Source organism: Rhinolophus sinicus, linkage group LG01, assembly GCF_036562045.2.
Source record: "Rhinolophus sinicus isolate RSC01 linkage group LG01, ASM3656204v1, whole genome shotgun sequence".
NCBI lineage: Eukaryota > Metazoa > Chordata > Mammalia > Chiroptera > Rhinolophidae > Rhinolophus > Rhinolophus sinicus.
Genome location: NC_133751.1, coordinates 70,751,689 through 70,768,599, shown reverse-complemented (window position 1 = coordinate 70,768,599; position 16,911 = coordinate 70,751,689). Strand labels below are relative to the sequence as shown.

The 16,911-nt window shown below is 36.0% G+C and overlaps 1 pseudogene; it reads left to right on the top strand.

Moving 5' to 3' along the window:
• Positions 1-15,438: 15,438 nt before the first annotated feature.
• LOC109434574 (cytochrome c oxidase subunit 7C, mitochondrial) lies at positions 15,439-15,619 on the top strand (annotated as a pseudogene).
• Positions 15,620-16,911: the final 1,292 nt, after the last annotated feature.

Genomic DNA, 16,911 nt, shown 5'->3' with positions numbered 1-16,911 from the left:
TGGTTTTCCCAGTTCCTCCCAAATAGTGTCATTTTAAGATCTGCCTACTCTGTTGAAGTAAAATATTAGATAAAAACTTCTCTAAACAAATTTTAAGCTTAAAAGGAAATTACCCTGCTTGATATTGAAGCTCAACTTGCTGTTTTAGGATCCAGTCCCCTGAGTGAAACTAAAGCGATCTCGAAAACACTAAAAGAAGCCTTCTCAATTACCCTCCTCCCCCCACCGCATGGCAAGATGGCTCAAGTGCCTGTACTTTAATTTAGCCCAATAATTGAGCACCTGCTATGTGTAAGACGTGCTACTGGACAATACATGATGAGAAAGATTAAATTTTGTTTTAGTTAGATGCCACACACTCAGCAGCTTCTCTCAGTCAGCATTAACCTTATTTGCCTGTTTGACCCCAAATTTCTCTCTTTATTGTTCAATATCACTACCCACCACCCAACTTAATTATGTGGTTAATTGTGTTCGTGACTGCCTTCTTCATTAGATAAGTTACCTCTCCACAAAAGAGACCATTTTTGGAACATTTCTGCATGCCCTTACAGAGCACAGTAGCTGGTCCTTAGTAAGTACATCTAGACACCTAAGCCTGAGAAGACCAGCCCTACAGACATTCCCTGGAACTGATAAACAAGTTCTCTAGGTTAACAGACTCACTGCCAAAGGGAAGAAATTCAGTTACTGTAACGTAGAATGAGAGTCAAAATGGAAAGTTATCACATATTATTTATCATCTACATGCTTTATGGCAAAATTTGAGATATTGCTAAAAAATATTTTCCACATTCTAAATTAATATTTGACATCTCATGGTAATATACAATTACATCAATCACATGACTAAATACTCTTGCCTGAAAAAATAAAATTATATAAAATTCTATGCAAAATTCAATAAAATAATCCTTTAAAATTTGGATATAATTTTAGTTATTTTACTTCTAGTAAGATTAATAATACCTTACTAGATTTAGTAAAAACTTTAATCTGGAGATATATAGATATAAATATAGATTTATTTTCCTCCTAAAAGTACTGGCAAGTCTGTGATTTTTCACTTGAATTACAAACATTTTAGAGAGGCATGTGTTTCTGATGTCCAAGTTATTATTTAAGGAAAACAACCTTTCTATCATAGCATTTGTACATAACAATGAGGCAATGAATTCACATGATTTGTGTTTGGATTCCTATTGTTCTCATGCCAAACATCTTTATATCCTTTTAGCCATCTCTACTCTGTAGAGTCTTTCTACTCGCCTTATTCTGCTCACAAACTCATTAAAATGTAATTTTAGAACATGTTTATTTAAAAGATTATTTCCTTAAAAGTAAGAAAATCCTCTTTGAATTTACAAAAAAAAAAGTCACTTTTTTTCTACCTGTAAATTAGCAGAGCCTAAAGTAAATCGATTTTTCTTTGAGTATATAAAGGCATATCAAATATCCAATGCAAGCAACATTTAATCTCACTTCTACATTGCGCACAATATCTTTGTGATTACTGCTTATTTTTTTAAATGGGATAGTTCTTTCACCCAGTTGCCATGAAAGCATATATTTTCTTGATTTTTGCATTAATTTTGACATTAGAATGAAATATAATTTCTTTTGAACACACTTCAAAGAACGCTAGCAATGCAGGCAAGTGAATTACACTTGGATCAGTGACTCAGCTTTGCCTTGCTCAGCAAATGCAACAATTGCTCTGTCATTAATACTAGGGAGGTGTTCACAGAGAGTACAATTAAAAAAGCATGTAAAAGTTCCAGTACACGTTTTTGTGAATATTCTATTTTTCTTCAGCCTCTGACTTGAGTAATTCTGCTGCTACTGACAAATTTGGGGGACTTCTGGGGCATTTTGATGTTTTGAGACCCTAGTAGGGTAGGAGAGTTAAAATCAGGACTATTTTGGAAAAACTATGAATCAGATTTAAGAACAACAACCCAAATAGATGAATAAGCAATGTTAAGTAGGAATATCTTCACAATAGCAAGATATCCCAGAGCTGGCCACTGAATATAGATCCCTTTCAGAGGAAAAGAACTCCTTGAATAATAATTAACATCCACAATTAGTGCTTATCAGCCAATCCACTATTGCCAATTGGGTATGTTATTTTTTGGGGAAAAAAGGGCTATTATTCAAAGAGTATGAATTTGACCTTTCCAAAGAAGTATTGTCTGACTGGTTGAAAGCTCTTTTTCTCTTTGGTTATAGCTACATATTAATGAAATAGAAAAAAATATAAAGCAATACATTAAAGAGGAAAATAGTACCTATATGAACATGAACTAGTTAAATCATCTAATACCAGCTCTTTACCAAAGAGCTACTATTTCCTGATAGCTGTTTATATCGCAAGATTTAATTGAAATTCATGTCAAAGCATATGAAAATCTCATAAAATTCAATAGTACTTATTTTCTTTGGAGAGTCCAGGATATCCCCAGGAGACATTAGAAACAATCTGGAATTTAGGGTTCAGAAATGAAGCTAAACATAGACATATGGTGCGGGCTGCTATTAAGAGGAGTAGAACTAACAGCCCACATCTTCTGTCAGAAGAGGCTGAGGCTAGATTAGAACCATCCCATTGGGGCACGTATGATTGAAAAAAACTACTTAATTATCTGCATTCTATGATTATAGAAGCAGAAGTTATGGCAGCTTGGTTTTGGACTGGATTCTGCCATGAGCTAGCTTTAAAACTTTATAATTTATTAATTTATTCAACAATAATTTATGGAACACCAACCTTATACCAGACACTGTTCAGTGCTGGAGACAGAGGTGAACAAAAGAGACAGGGTCTCTCCTCTCATGAAGATTACAATCGAGCAGGGCTAACAATTATTAAATATAATTATAGCAATGTGCAATTAGTACTGTAAATAAAAGGTGCAGTTAATTAGAGATTCTAACAGGTAGACAGGTAAATCAGGGAAGGCTCCCTGAGAAAGTAATACATTTATTTTGCATACAAAGGTCACTTGGAAGAACTTTAAAAGCTATATGAGTGAGTGCCTGGTCCTACACCAGATCAAAGAAATTGAATCGAAGAATGAGGTCCAGGTAGCATTGTTTATAAAATTTCCCCTAATTTGTGGCCAGCAGTGAGGTCTACAGATTTTGGTTGATATCACAAAGCCGGAAGAGACTGAGTAGAGAGTAGAGGGGAAAGTTTCCAAGGCAGAAAGAATAATATTTGTCAAACTAATAGAAAGAGCTTGCCAGTATTTAGGAATTAAAAAGAAGGAACTGGGAGATGGATGAGGCAGGGATGTTAGATCTGGGTCCCACAGTAAGCTGTTTGAAGGATTTGGGATTTGACCCTAAGTACAATAGAAAGCTATTAAACATAGAACTGACATGACCAGTTTTTAAAGATTACTGTGGCTCCTCTCTAGAGAAACCACTGGAAGGGTCAAAAGAGGAATGGGGAGTAAGGAGATAAGAGAGAATGATGATGGCTTGCACTGGGGTCATAGCAATAGAGATGGGGAGAGAATTATTTTGAGCTATTTCAGAAGTAAAACTGACATTTTGATGAATTAAATAAGAGAGGGTGAGGGAGAAGCATGGAAGAAGATTCCCAGGCTTCTGGTTTGAACAGCTGGGCAAAGGAGGTGTGCACATTTGCCAAGATGCGTAACACTGGAGGAGAACATGGGGCAAGTATCTGTAAATTTAAGTTACCTGTGAAACACCCAAGTGGAGGTGTTAAGTAAGCAGTTGGATATGGGTTTTAGGAAAAATGTGTAGATATAGGAGCTCTGACAATTAAGTTCACGAACTTGTTGTAACGATGTTGCTAAACTTTTTTGATATCACAGGGATTTTTCATTATGAATTTGTACCAATTGGACAAACTGAACCAAGTTTACTATTTGGAAGTGCTGAAAAGGATGCGTGAAAAATTTAGATGACCTGAACTTTTCAACAACAATTCCTGGCTCTTGTATCACGACAATGCACCAGCTCACAGGGCACTGTCTGTGAGGGAGTTTTTAGCCAGTAAACAAATAACTGCATTGGAACACCCTCCCTACTCATCTGATCTGGCCCCCAGTGACTTCTTTCTTTACCTGAAGATAAAGGAAATATTGAAAAGATGACATTTTGATGACATTCAGGACATCAAGGGTAATACTATGACAGCTCTGACAGCCATTCCAGAAAAAGAGTTCCACAATTGCTTTGAAGGGTGAACTAGGCACTGGCATCTATGCGTAGCTTCCCAAGGGGAGTACTTTGAAGGTGACCCTAGTGATATTCAGCAATGAGGTATGTAGCATTTTTTCTAGGATGAGTTCACAAATTTAATTGTCTGATCTTGCACAAATGTTGGAAGTCAACAGTATATACAGTAGTCACCCCTCATTCGCAGCTTTGCTTCCTACAGTTTCAGTTACTTATGGTCAACTGTGATCTGAAAATATTAAATGGAAAATTCCAGAAATAAACAGTTCATAAGTTTTATATTACATGCCATTCTGAGTGGCGTGATGAAATCTCACTCTGTGCTGCTCCATCCTGCCTGGGACATGAATCATCCCTTTGTCCAGCGTATCCATGTTGTATACATGACCCTCCCATTAGGCATTTAGAAGCCATTTCAGGGATCAGGTCAGCTATAGCTATATGCAGTGCTTGTATTAATGTAACCCCTATTTTACATAATAATTGCCCCAAATTGCAAGAGTAGTGATACTGGCAATTTGGATAGGCCAAAGAGAAGCTGTGAAGAAAAAATTACACACACACACACACACACACACACACACGCACACACACACAGAGGGTGCCAAAAAAATGTATACACATTTTAAGAAAGGAAAAATCTGTATTAAAATTTTAATACTCAATATATAAAATAACAAAAGATGAATACAAGTCACATTTGACTTCTGCAATTACAAGAGGTGCTCAAAATGTTTACCATCAGAGTAATTTTAATACACTTTTTTCCTTTCTTAAAATATGTAGACATTTTTTTGGTACCCTCTGTATATATATACAAACCTCCACATACACACACACACTATCTGTGGTTTCATACATCCACTGGGGGTCTTGGACCGTATGCCCCACAGATAAAGGAGGACTGTAGATAGTACTTGAAGCTGTGTGTGATATGAAAGCCTGGGGGGGGGAGCATAGAATAATAGGGTTCGGGTAGTCTCAGTCTCAGTTTCATTGTAAAATGAAAGGATTGGATATGATCAGTGGTTCTCAAACATCAGTGTGACACAGAATCATTCAGAGGACTTGTTAAAACATCAGTTGTTGGGCTCACCTCCCAAAGTTTCTGATTTTGTGGGTTTGGGGTAGGGCCTGTGAACTAGCATTTCTATAAAGTTTCCCAGGCAATATTAATGCTGCTGATAGCGGCCACATTTGGAAACTAGATGATCTAAGATTTCCCTTTCTGTTTTAAATATTCCAGAGTAGCATCGCTATGACATCTGCAAAATTTCACACGACAATGTGTACAAATATCAGATAGAGATTTTATTATCCCATAATGAAAGGATTGTAAAATATAAAGATTGAGCTGTAATCACAGAAATGGTTAAGAGTTGTTTTAAGCCTTCATAATTTGTTTTTTTAAATGTTGGACAAATTTGGCTGTTGAAAAATATTTGTTAAGCATCTTCATGCAAAGCATTTTATGGCAAAAATGAATCTGCAACTGTCTCAAAGTCAAGTGTATACATTCTCCTGTTGGCGTTGCACCTGTTTTTGAAGAACCTACTGAAATTTAGAGATTTGCATCCTCTAAGCTTCATTTTTTCATGCATAGTTAAAGGCACCTTGAGGTACAAGAAGAAGAGATGAGCAACACAGACCACAATATAGGCATTTTGCATCTTTCACACACACATACACATAGAATAAAAAATTATGAGACTATTGGTTTATTTTACTCTTATCTCTTCATCTCATTCAGGCTTGATGTTAAGAAAATAGCTCAACATTTAAAGGAAGGTTTAAAGTACATGATTAGTAGAGTTATTAGCTACCAAATGTAAAAATAATCCACTCCCTTCCTAGACTTCTCCACTGCCACATCATCAAAAAAGTTGGATTACACATTTTTCAGAGACTGTCAAAGTAGGTTATTTATTCCACCTCAACCTACCTCTTCTGTGCATGGTTCATGGATAAGTAAAGCTGATGCTTCAAAATGGAGACAGTAAGCAAACTTTTCAAAACCACCTGAGAGAACTATACCTACTCTATCAATCTCTCAAGCAGCATAGCGAAGTTTTCTAGGCAGTTTAAATACAAACTCTTCCACCAAAAATCCTCATTTTCTAATAGGTTGTGTTTGTGTTCAAAAGTAGTATGTACCAGGTGGCTGAATGAGGTGAGGGGCTCATTCTGTGAAAAGTGAAATAGATCAAGGTGTTTTACCATCTCGCTAAAGTGAGTAGCAACTACCCTGTTTGGGCCAGGCATTTGCTGTGATTTTTTTTTAACTGTCACCAGATAAAAGTTTCAAACTAGCTAGAGACAAAAATTGACTGATTTTTTTCCTATACCTGTATTCCCAACCTAAGACATTCAAAAAACCTTTGGATTGCTTCCAACTCTCAGCTGATGACAGGCTTTACTCCAAGCATCTTACTTCCAGGATCCCTAAGTTAATAAGCTTGTTTGGATAGGATCATGCACCCTACAGATTGGCTTTTATGCATGGTGAGCAGGTGGTTCAAAGAGAGGAATTATCTGCCCTCTTTTCTTACCTCCCAATGAAAGAAGTTATCCAGCTACAATTCTTACCTCTTTGAGGTAGGTTCAATGTGATAATGCACAACTTTTTAACCACATTACAGGGCAGCTTCTCTTTATTCTCTAGTAGAAATATTAAGTTGTAAATAAACAGAATTTCTGGACAATGAAGGTCTTCTCATGGCAGTTTGCAAATGTCACACGTCCTCTTCTCTTGCCGAATAACAAGGGAAGGGGCATAAAATCTTGGTGTGACTTAATGTTTCTTAATCCATTTGTTTCCCATGAAAAAGAAAACAGTGTTATTTTTTTATGGGTCTTCAGTCTATCAATTTTAATTATGGATTCTTCAGTGCCATAAGGGGGAATTTGACTGAGGTCTCCTGTTCCATAATGGCTGATAAAGGTAATGAAATATAAATAGCAGAATGTTCTGAACCAAAATAATATAACTAAGCAGAGGTACAAAACCTATACATATGTGATATGTAAATTGAAGTAAACAATGTTTTTTGAAATGATCAGTTAGGTAAGTGTGCTAGTTTGAGTCTTGTGAGAAACATGTCAAGACAGAATTGGACACATAAGAGATTTTAGGAATGTAGAGTTCCTATTTCCCTGCCCTACCTAATCTGTGCAGCCCTCACTCCTGATTCTTGCATAGTAATGTTTTTCAACAATATATTTCATGTGGAACAGAAGAGGATTGATTTAGCTGCATTAGTAATAATACAACTGATATCCCTTGAGTTTTTATCAAGTTCCTGGCACCACTGTGTTACATATTTTACATGCATTGTCACTTAATTCCCACAGTAAACCTATATGGTGTGGAGAGGGGGTCAATTATTATCCTCATTTAACAGATGAGAAAATGTACTGAAGTAATTTACCCAAAGGTATAGTCAATAAATGTTATGGCTGAGATTTTAATCTAGACAGTCTGATACCACAGCCCATTCCCTTAAATTGAATTGTACCCCCCAAACAAATAAAAAAAAAATCAGTAAATTGATAAACCTGCATTCACTGGGCATCTACTGTGTTCTTGGTGATGTGGAGAATAGTAAAGAACAGGTATTCCTCACCTCCATGACCTTAGAACATAACAATGTAACCAGGAAGACAAATCTTTTTCAGGTAAGTGATAAATATAATTAAGTGCTAAATTATATGGCTCATCCTGGAATTGCTGTGGGAATTCAGAGGAAAGATTATTAAATAAGTACTAAAGTGAGGCAGACCAGAATTCCTAAGGAGAGGAGATTGGAACTGCTCTTTGGATCATGCACAGAGCAGAGAGAAAGGAAGTCCTTACAGCAGATGAGAATAACAGGAACAAAGTCTTAGGAGCAGAAGTGAGTTGCATAGTCCCAGGACTATGATGGGTTGAAGTCACAGGACAAGCATCATATCTATCCAATTACAGTGGAAGGTTTGTTTGAGAAAGTCAGAAGCTTCATAAATGTTCATTGAATCAGTGAATCAATGAAAAAGTGGTTGAATAAATGATGATCATATTCACAAAATTATAAAAGGACAAATCGATAAAATTAAATTCTCTCTTTAAATTCAATTTCTTCTCTCTTTTTTGTACCTTTAAGTTAAATGACAAAATGCTGTGAAAGGTTAAAACAAAAACTAAATCTCTGGAGTATACCTTCGATTTTGACAGGATTCAGTTTTAAATATGCCCCTATAAATCAGAGACCAGAATTCTAATAGAAAATGCTACTTTTGTTATATATTTCTATGAAAGTTCTCTGACTTCAGCCACATTGTGGTTTTAATAACTAAAAAACAAAAACAAACAAACAAAAAAACCCTCATTAATAGTATCCCTTATTGAAGCTAAATCTTAAAAAGAAAAATTCTGTCAAGGGATGGACAACATCAGAGCAATACGAAAAGAATAAAGGAACAAAATGAATTACAGGTTTTGAACAGGAAAAAGAAACCTGAACACGTAAGTATTTTCTTTTAAATAAATTGAGAAACATTTCCCATATATACGTGGGAAGTTAATGGTAACTTGATGGGTCAATTTAAAATTTCTAATGTTCCAGGATTGAAGGAATTGGGGTCAGAGAATACAGCCTCTTTCGTTATCAAGCAATAGATCATGCAGTGACAGCTTGTGTGAATGCGCAGCACATCTTCAGAATCTCAAGGCTATAGGAAGGTCAACATGTGGCACCGTGTTCTTTGTTTCCTATCTCCAGTCAAGCTTAGAATGTTTTGTGTGTCACAATCTGAGGGAAGAAAAATAAAAACAAGTACAAAAAAAGCAAAACTTTAAAATGGCCTCTGGCATGACAGAAAAATTCCCTTCGCTTTGTTGAAATATCCATTACCATTCAATTTACACTAATAATCATTTGCCCAATTCTCTACTCCAACACATGAAACATTCAGCAAAGATTCATGCACGTGAAAAGAAAATGCAAACCTCACCCTTCCCTAATTTATGAAGTCAGTGACAGGGAATACAAATAGTAAATTAGGAAATTTGTTAAAAGAACTCCATAGCCAGTCTAGCTCAGTGTTTAGGGCTGGGACATTGCTTGTGGTACTGTGGTGCTGCTTTGTCAACAAGTATTCCCATGACAACATGAGGCAGCAATTCCTAATTAAAACATTTTTAAAAAATGTAAAGCACTTCAGTGGCCACACAAATTATGTTTTCTTACCCAGAGAGATTATAATGACTCTTTGGGTTGATGGGAAAAGACTTATTTAGGATGATATCTCCCACTTTTATTAAATGAAACATTAGTTCCATGGAATGTTCACAGCTGTGACAGGAAGAAATGGCCTTATGATTAAAGACTGGAGAAAAGAAAATGTGTTTACTACTGGAATTCTCTGACTCCATCAAATGATGATGTGCATTATTAATATCAAGGGGAAATATTGTGTGGCATTTTCCCAATTTGCTTTACTATAAAACTTATTTTTAATGGGGCTTAGAGTAAATTTCCAGAAAATCTAATTTAAACATTAAAAAAAAAAAAAAAAAAGAGAGGGGAAGAAGAAAAGCATGAAACTGCTAAAGATGAGGCAACTCATTTTGAACTCAATCAATGTGGAATATGTGTGTGTGTGTGTTTGTGTGTGTGTGTATGTATATGTATATATATATATATACATGTATATACTGAGGGTGCCATAAAAATGTATACAAGTGGAAACTTTGGTCAAAGTTGCTCAAGCAGTAGTTCGCTATAATCAGAAGGGTCTGGACACTGATGGTAACCACTTTGAGCACCTCTTATAATCGCAGAAGTCAAACGTGACTTGTATTCATCTTTTTTTATTGGTATATATTGAGTATTACAATTTTAAGAATTTTTTTCTTTTTTTTAAATGTGCATACTTTTTTTGGTACCCTCTGTGTGTGTGTGTGTGTGTGTGTGTGTGTGTGTGTGTATAAAACTATATATACATATATTATATTTAATTTAACATATAAACTGAAATTACAAAATTCTTCAATTACAGAGTACATTTAAATTTGGCAAAAATATGATTTATTTTCTTCCAACTTTGTTTTCAATTTCTTTCAACATTCTGCAGGTAGAAAACATTTGTGTAAAAGTAGAATTTTCTGTGGAAGTTAAAACTAGAACATTTAAAGAAACAGTTTTAAATTAAATTCTTCAGCAAAAAGTGCAAAAAATGGAAAAAATACCATAAAATATGAATAAATCAGAATTTGGAAAAAAAATTTGATATTTTACCACATTTACACTTCTATTAGCATCCTTAATAAAAGTAATCATTTAAAATATATTTTTTTAAATGTATAATTATTTTCCATCAATTATTAAGGAATAGAAATTAAAACTATACTTGATTATAATCTGGCCACAGATATTAACACTCCTTTGAAAATTTTAATCTCAAAATTTGGAACAGCCTATATTTTTTATAAAATGAGATGAAAATAAATGTATGGGTATGTAATATTTTGAGAAATAACATGAATAGTTTATTTTTTAATTATATCAGAAAATTTCATGAAAATTTACCATTTCAATAAAATTTTGAAGATTTTATAATCATATTCAAACATAAAGAACCAATTGCTATTTATAAAATAACAACTTCTAAAAAGTCTTCAAAGATGAAATAGGGGAGCTGACTTACTTGCTAATAGCTGAGAGAAGGATTTTATAGAAAAGAGGAAGAGCAAGGTGCTATGTAAACAGAGAAAGAGAATCAGAGAAGCAAGTCCTATCTGTGAGGCAGGGAAGACAGTAACACAGGCCAGATGTGTTCTGAGGGTTATTAGCAGTGGAATAAATATAAAGTCTCTACTCTCTGGTTTAGTATAAGAAATTACAATGTGTTTGTTGTGCCAACTTCAATCAAATTCAGAATAAAATGTATCCGTGGTGTCTTTTTCCAGTCTTCCTCAGAATTCAAGGAATAAGTATTTATTTTGCAAAGCAAGGTTATAAAATAAAAAGAAAAGAATGCATGAAGGGTGCTATGGAAGCAAATTATTTCTTATTTTCTTACATAAATAGCCAACAAATAAAAAATAAATTTCCTGCTGTTTGGATCTTAAAGACTTTCACAGCTGTTGAATTTGATTTCAGGACTGGCTGATTCAGCAGATCAAAGTCCAGACTCTTTGCTCTTCTCAGTTCAGCCATCTTCAACATTGGCTCTACCTTAGACACATAGCAATATGGCAACCACACTTTCAGGAAACATATCCAGACATGACAACATTCAGAGATATTATTTCCCTTTGTGGAATTTTCTTAGAAGTGAGGAAGATGCTTTCCAGATCTTCCTAGAAAAATTATCTTCATATTTCATTGGCCAAAATTAGTTCATAAGACCAGTCCTTAAAGTGTCACTAGGATTATCCTTAATCAAATGAGTCTACTACTAAAGCTGGAGGTGTGATCAGCTTTTCCAGAAGGACATGGCTGGTCGAGGAAGAGGTAAATATCTGGAAATATTTTATTAAAGGATTCACTTAGGAAGAAGAAAGAATGAAAGCTAGATAGACACTAACACTGCCTTCCACATATATACATGTTGTCTACATTTTTAAAGACAAAAGAGACATAATATCTCTGGAGCTTACATAGTAAACACTAAAGAAAGCTTAATTTAAATCAAATATCAATAAACAGCCCATATTTGCATAATTTCGCTCTTCCGAGAAAGCCAGTAAACTCCTAAGAGCTCAGTTTCTGGAAACGTCATTTCTTAAACATTTGCTCTGGCATTCTGTTTCCTTTCTGCAAACAGCCCACTACATAGATCCTTGCAATAACCCACTTAAGAATAATGGCAATGCCCTCAGGCAGTTAATCTCATCTGCTTCCCACGAAAAGACAAATCGTGACATAGTGATGTTGGTGGCTCCCAGAGGTCTGCCATGGCACTTCTCTCTCTGCATGCTCATGAGGACCCCCTGCAAGTATCGATCCATCCAGTGTCCCATTCCTGTCCTGGCAACTGGTTGTTTACTGTTAGTAACAAATCCCTTTTAAGGTGGTCATAGATAATTAATGTTGGTGAGTTAATTAACTCAGTGTTAGGAGTGAGATTTAAAGGATAATTGACTCTATGAGAGTCACACTTAAAAAGACAGAGATGGAATCTCTTTCATTTCCACACAGCAAGAGACCGGAGTGGCCACTAAGATTTGATGGAATCAGAAGTGACACCAAGTGGCAATGATAAACTACTCTTAGAGCATGAAGAGCATTCAATCTGACCAAAAGATAAGGTCTCTGGCTGCTTCAGCCTTTGTCCCACCCTAGCCTCACCCCTGGTGGGGAGGGTGTCTTAAACTCAATAAGTCATAGAAGTGTTTCTATTAGAGCTGATGGACAGTAGCAAGGTGAAGTGTTTATTTCTCTAGTATGTCCCCATTTTGAGAAATGCAAGGATTGATGTGAAATAGGGCTTGCCAACTGATGCACAGGGCACTGCAACAGGATTAAGTAGAGAAAGAGAAGCAGACGAGGTAAGAAATCAGAGGCAAGGGTACTTGTAGTACGTGTGAGAAGTTTGCGCAATATTGAGAAGCAAATATTTAAGATAAAGAAGAAAGGTTTGCACCCTGCTTTGGATCCTGGTCTATCATAAATAACATTAGATGCTTTCTGATAGTGAATCAGATCTATGAGCCTTTGCAGGGCATAACAATATGGGTGCATGTACTATAGGGAAACTTCACTGAAGTCTCAAATTCCAGCGTCTCCCAATGTATAATTGTGGCTTCAGGATTAGAGATGATATGGGCAGCTGGCTTCTGTTTCACACCTAGGAAGAATGTTATCCTTTTGCCACCTCCTTGGTCTAAATAGAGAATAGAGTTTACCCCAATATCTAAGAAGCCATGAAGCAAATTTCAGCAACCCCCCAGGCAACCCTAAAGCTCCCCTCTGTTGCAGAACAGTGGGCACGTAACAGCTTTAGTGTTAAGCAAACCACAACTCTATTACCTTCATCTTCTCTACAGATCAGGAAAACACAAGGTTCCAAAGCCCTCCTGTTAATAAAGACTTAAATGTCCAGCTATAATGCCAGGTCATAAGGGAGGAGAGAGATCAGTCTCTTTAATTAAAATAATATTTTAATTTTTAATTTGTACCAGATCAGAGGTAAACTCTGTTCCTACGAAATGATGGCTGGTATACCTTTGTTCAGTTAGTGATTAGCAAATATTTATTAAACACATCATACTATACACCAGTGATTGTTATAGATGTTGGAGATACAGTGTTAAATAAAACTGAACTTCTCTGCAGCTAAATGAATCCCCCAAAAATCATATTCCAGGAGCTTACATGGTAACACTAAAGAAAGCTTTATGTCCCTATAAAAATGATTTTACATCCAAATACATTTTTATCTGAATCATTCAAAACATGTTAAGCAAGAAACCGTATTCAGTGATAAAACAAGCTACGTGGTGTTAATGTAACCAATAGTCCAAATAACAATAAAATTATTAGGCAGCTTTTGTAGGGTGTAAACCAAACTTGCAGTTAAAGGCCAGTGGGTGATCCATGACTGTCTCACCACAGTCAAACTTGAGAATTCCCATTCTGGAGATAAGGAAGCAGAGGGGATGTATTTGTATAAGGTCATGCAGCTGCCCTATGTTGGGCCAGAACTTTCTCCAAGTGAGACGGTGTACGTTTCCATGAGGCCATGTCACTATATCCCTTCACTCCTTTCTCTGATCATCCCCCAATGTCTTCACCTTTGTCCTTCACTTGCTCTGAGCAAGTATTGGTGTACTTACATAAATCTACCATGAACTGTAGACAGCAACTTAAACATAAACTTTGTGAGGTATACAAATGTCCAATCTCTTTGTTGTTTTGTATACCTGAAACTAATCTTTAAAAAAAGTTTGTTAGGGTAACTGAGGTCATTTTCAGTTAAATAATACTTGAATTAAGTTTAGTTCCCCAGATTGTTTCAACTTTAAAATACAAACTAGCCTATCTTAAAGAATGCCTTTCTGGATGTATTTATTCCATGACCAGTCCAGGCAGCTGCTTCTTGGAGTTCTAAGCTTTGGTTGTTTGTTTCCAGAGCCACAGCCTAAAGCCAGACTCCTGGCCCTTGAGCTTTCTGAAGACCTGGGACAGTCCTCCATGTTTTCTTTAGTCCCCAATCTCCCCATCCCACACAGCTATTATCTGCCAGCTACTACTTACTGTCAACAAGTGCATGCTTACCTCTTGATTGTATCTCCTCCTTTCAAATTTGAGAATGGCTTCTGTCAAAAACATCTCCTTCTTGTTTTTGTCTTATAGGTCAATGGTTCTCATACTCTAGCTGCATCAGAATAATCATGAGGGCTTGTTAAAACAGATTGTCGACTCCACCCCAGAGTTTCTGATTCAGTAAATCTAGGGTGAGGCCCGTGAATTTGCATGTCTAACAAGTTTCTAGATGATGCTGATGCTGCAGGTCCTGAGACTGCACTTATGGAACCACTGCTCTAGTTCAGTGATGCTCAGTACTGGTTACATAGTAGAGTCCCTTTAGGAGATTTTTAAAATAGAGGTGTCCAGGTTCCGCAGTGATTCTGATGCTATGGGAGGGCCCTAGCATCATTTTAAAAAAACTACCCAGATGTTTCTACATCTATAGGAATAGGTAACAATTTTAAATTGTGACAATACAAAATGCTGTCCATGCATAAAAATGGATCTCTCATATTTTGGATTGTAAATGGTACAACCACTCTGGAAAATGGTTTGACAGTTTCTTCAAAAACTAAACATACACTTAACATATAATATAGCCATTGTGCTCCTGGTCTTTTTTCCCAGAGAAATGGACACATGTTCACACACAAGCCTGTACATGACATTTCATAGCAGTTTTCTTTGTAGTAGCCAAAAAAATGGAAATGACCAAAATGTCCTCCAATCAGTGAATAGTTAAACTGTGGTATATCTACACTAAGGAATGCTACTCAGCAGTTGAAAGAAATAAACTATCAATATATGCAAAAGTTAGATCTCAAGGGCATTATGCCAAGTTCCTAAAAAAAATGGCAATCTCGATTTTCCCATCTCCCCTTTCAGTCCTATCACGCAGAAGAACTAGATCGTGAAAAAAGGAGGACTTGGGGTGGAACTGCCATTTCCTCCGTTTTCAGTCTCTGCGCCTTGCACAGGCCTCCCAACTGCTATGTTGGGACAGAGCATCCCATGGTTCACAACCTCTGTGGTCCGTAGGAGCTACTATGAGGAGGGCCCAGGGAAGAATAGTGGAAAACAAGTGGTGGTTGCTAGTTATGTTGACTCTGCCCTTTGGAACTGGATTTGCTGCACCTTTCTTTATAGTAAGACACAAACTGCTTAGGAAATGAGGATGTTTTACTTAATCCATGAAGCAGATATGAGGAGGAGCATTTTAAGAGGTGCAGTCACTTTGAAAAATGGATCAAACTGTTGAATTCAACATACTAGATATGTTTGTAAATAAACTTATGGCATGAATCCTTAATGTGTCTTCTCTGAAATACAAAATGTGATAATTGAAAAAAAATGCCAATTTCAAAAGTCACATGCTGTATGATTCTATTTATGTAATATTTTTAAAATGATGAAATTATAGAGAAGGGAAACAGATTAGTGTTGTCAAGGATTAGGGATGGTTGGGGAAGGCGTGGTGATGAGAGTGGCTATGAAGGGGTAGCACAAAGGAGGTCTTCGTGGTGACAAAATACTCCTAATTTTGATTGTGGTGGTGGTTACAGGAATCAACACGTGATGAATGATAATGGAACTATGTACACAGATTAGCAATTTCAATTTCCAGGTTTGGATATTGTAATATAATTATTGGGTAACTCTGTGTGACATGTGCATGGGCCTTCTCTATACTCTATACTCCTTTGCAACTTCCTGTGAATCTACAGCTATTTCAAAACAGAAAAGTTAAAAAAAAAAAAAAAAATCCTTCCCCTGTACAGCCAGGGTTTGGAAACACAAACATGGCTCTGGATGAGGACCATCCTAATTTCCGCCCAAATGCTTCTATTTCAAGCCCCTTCCTCCCTTAAGAGGCCTGCACAGCTCTGCCCATACCCAGCTCAAATCTGTGTAAATTATTTCCTCTTTTACAATCATCTAAATTGGCTGACTTTTTCACATACTGCTGTAGAGAATTCATTGGTATCACCTGTCAGGAGAGGAAATTGGGCAATATCTATCAAGGCCCTTAAAAGTATTCACATCCTTTCACCCATTATTTCCCACCCTATGAAAACACCAGGGGTACAGTCAAAGATTTTACTGCAGTTTTTGTCACAATAGCAAAAAATTGAATGCAAACTAAGAAACTAAGTAAATGTAGACACATCTATAGGTTAAAATGAGGCATGCTTTTAAAATAAAGCTGTTCAAAATAAAGTGGTCTCCCTAATAAGATAAGTGTCCATCGGATACCCTACCAAATCTTTGCAACATTGTTTATTATATTCCCCAAACTGTCTTTCTTATCCCCATAGCAGGTGTAGATGCCTGATCATTGTAGCGTACACCTGAAGCTGAAACTGAATAATACTGAATGTTAACTATAATTTTATATATATATATATACATATATATGTGTATATACATATACACATATATATACATATATATGTATATATACATA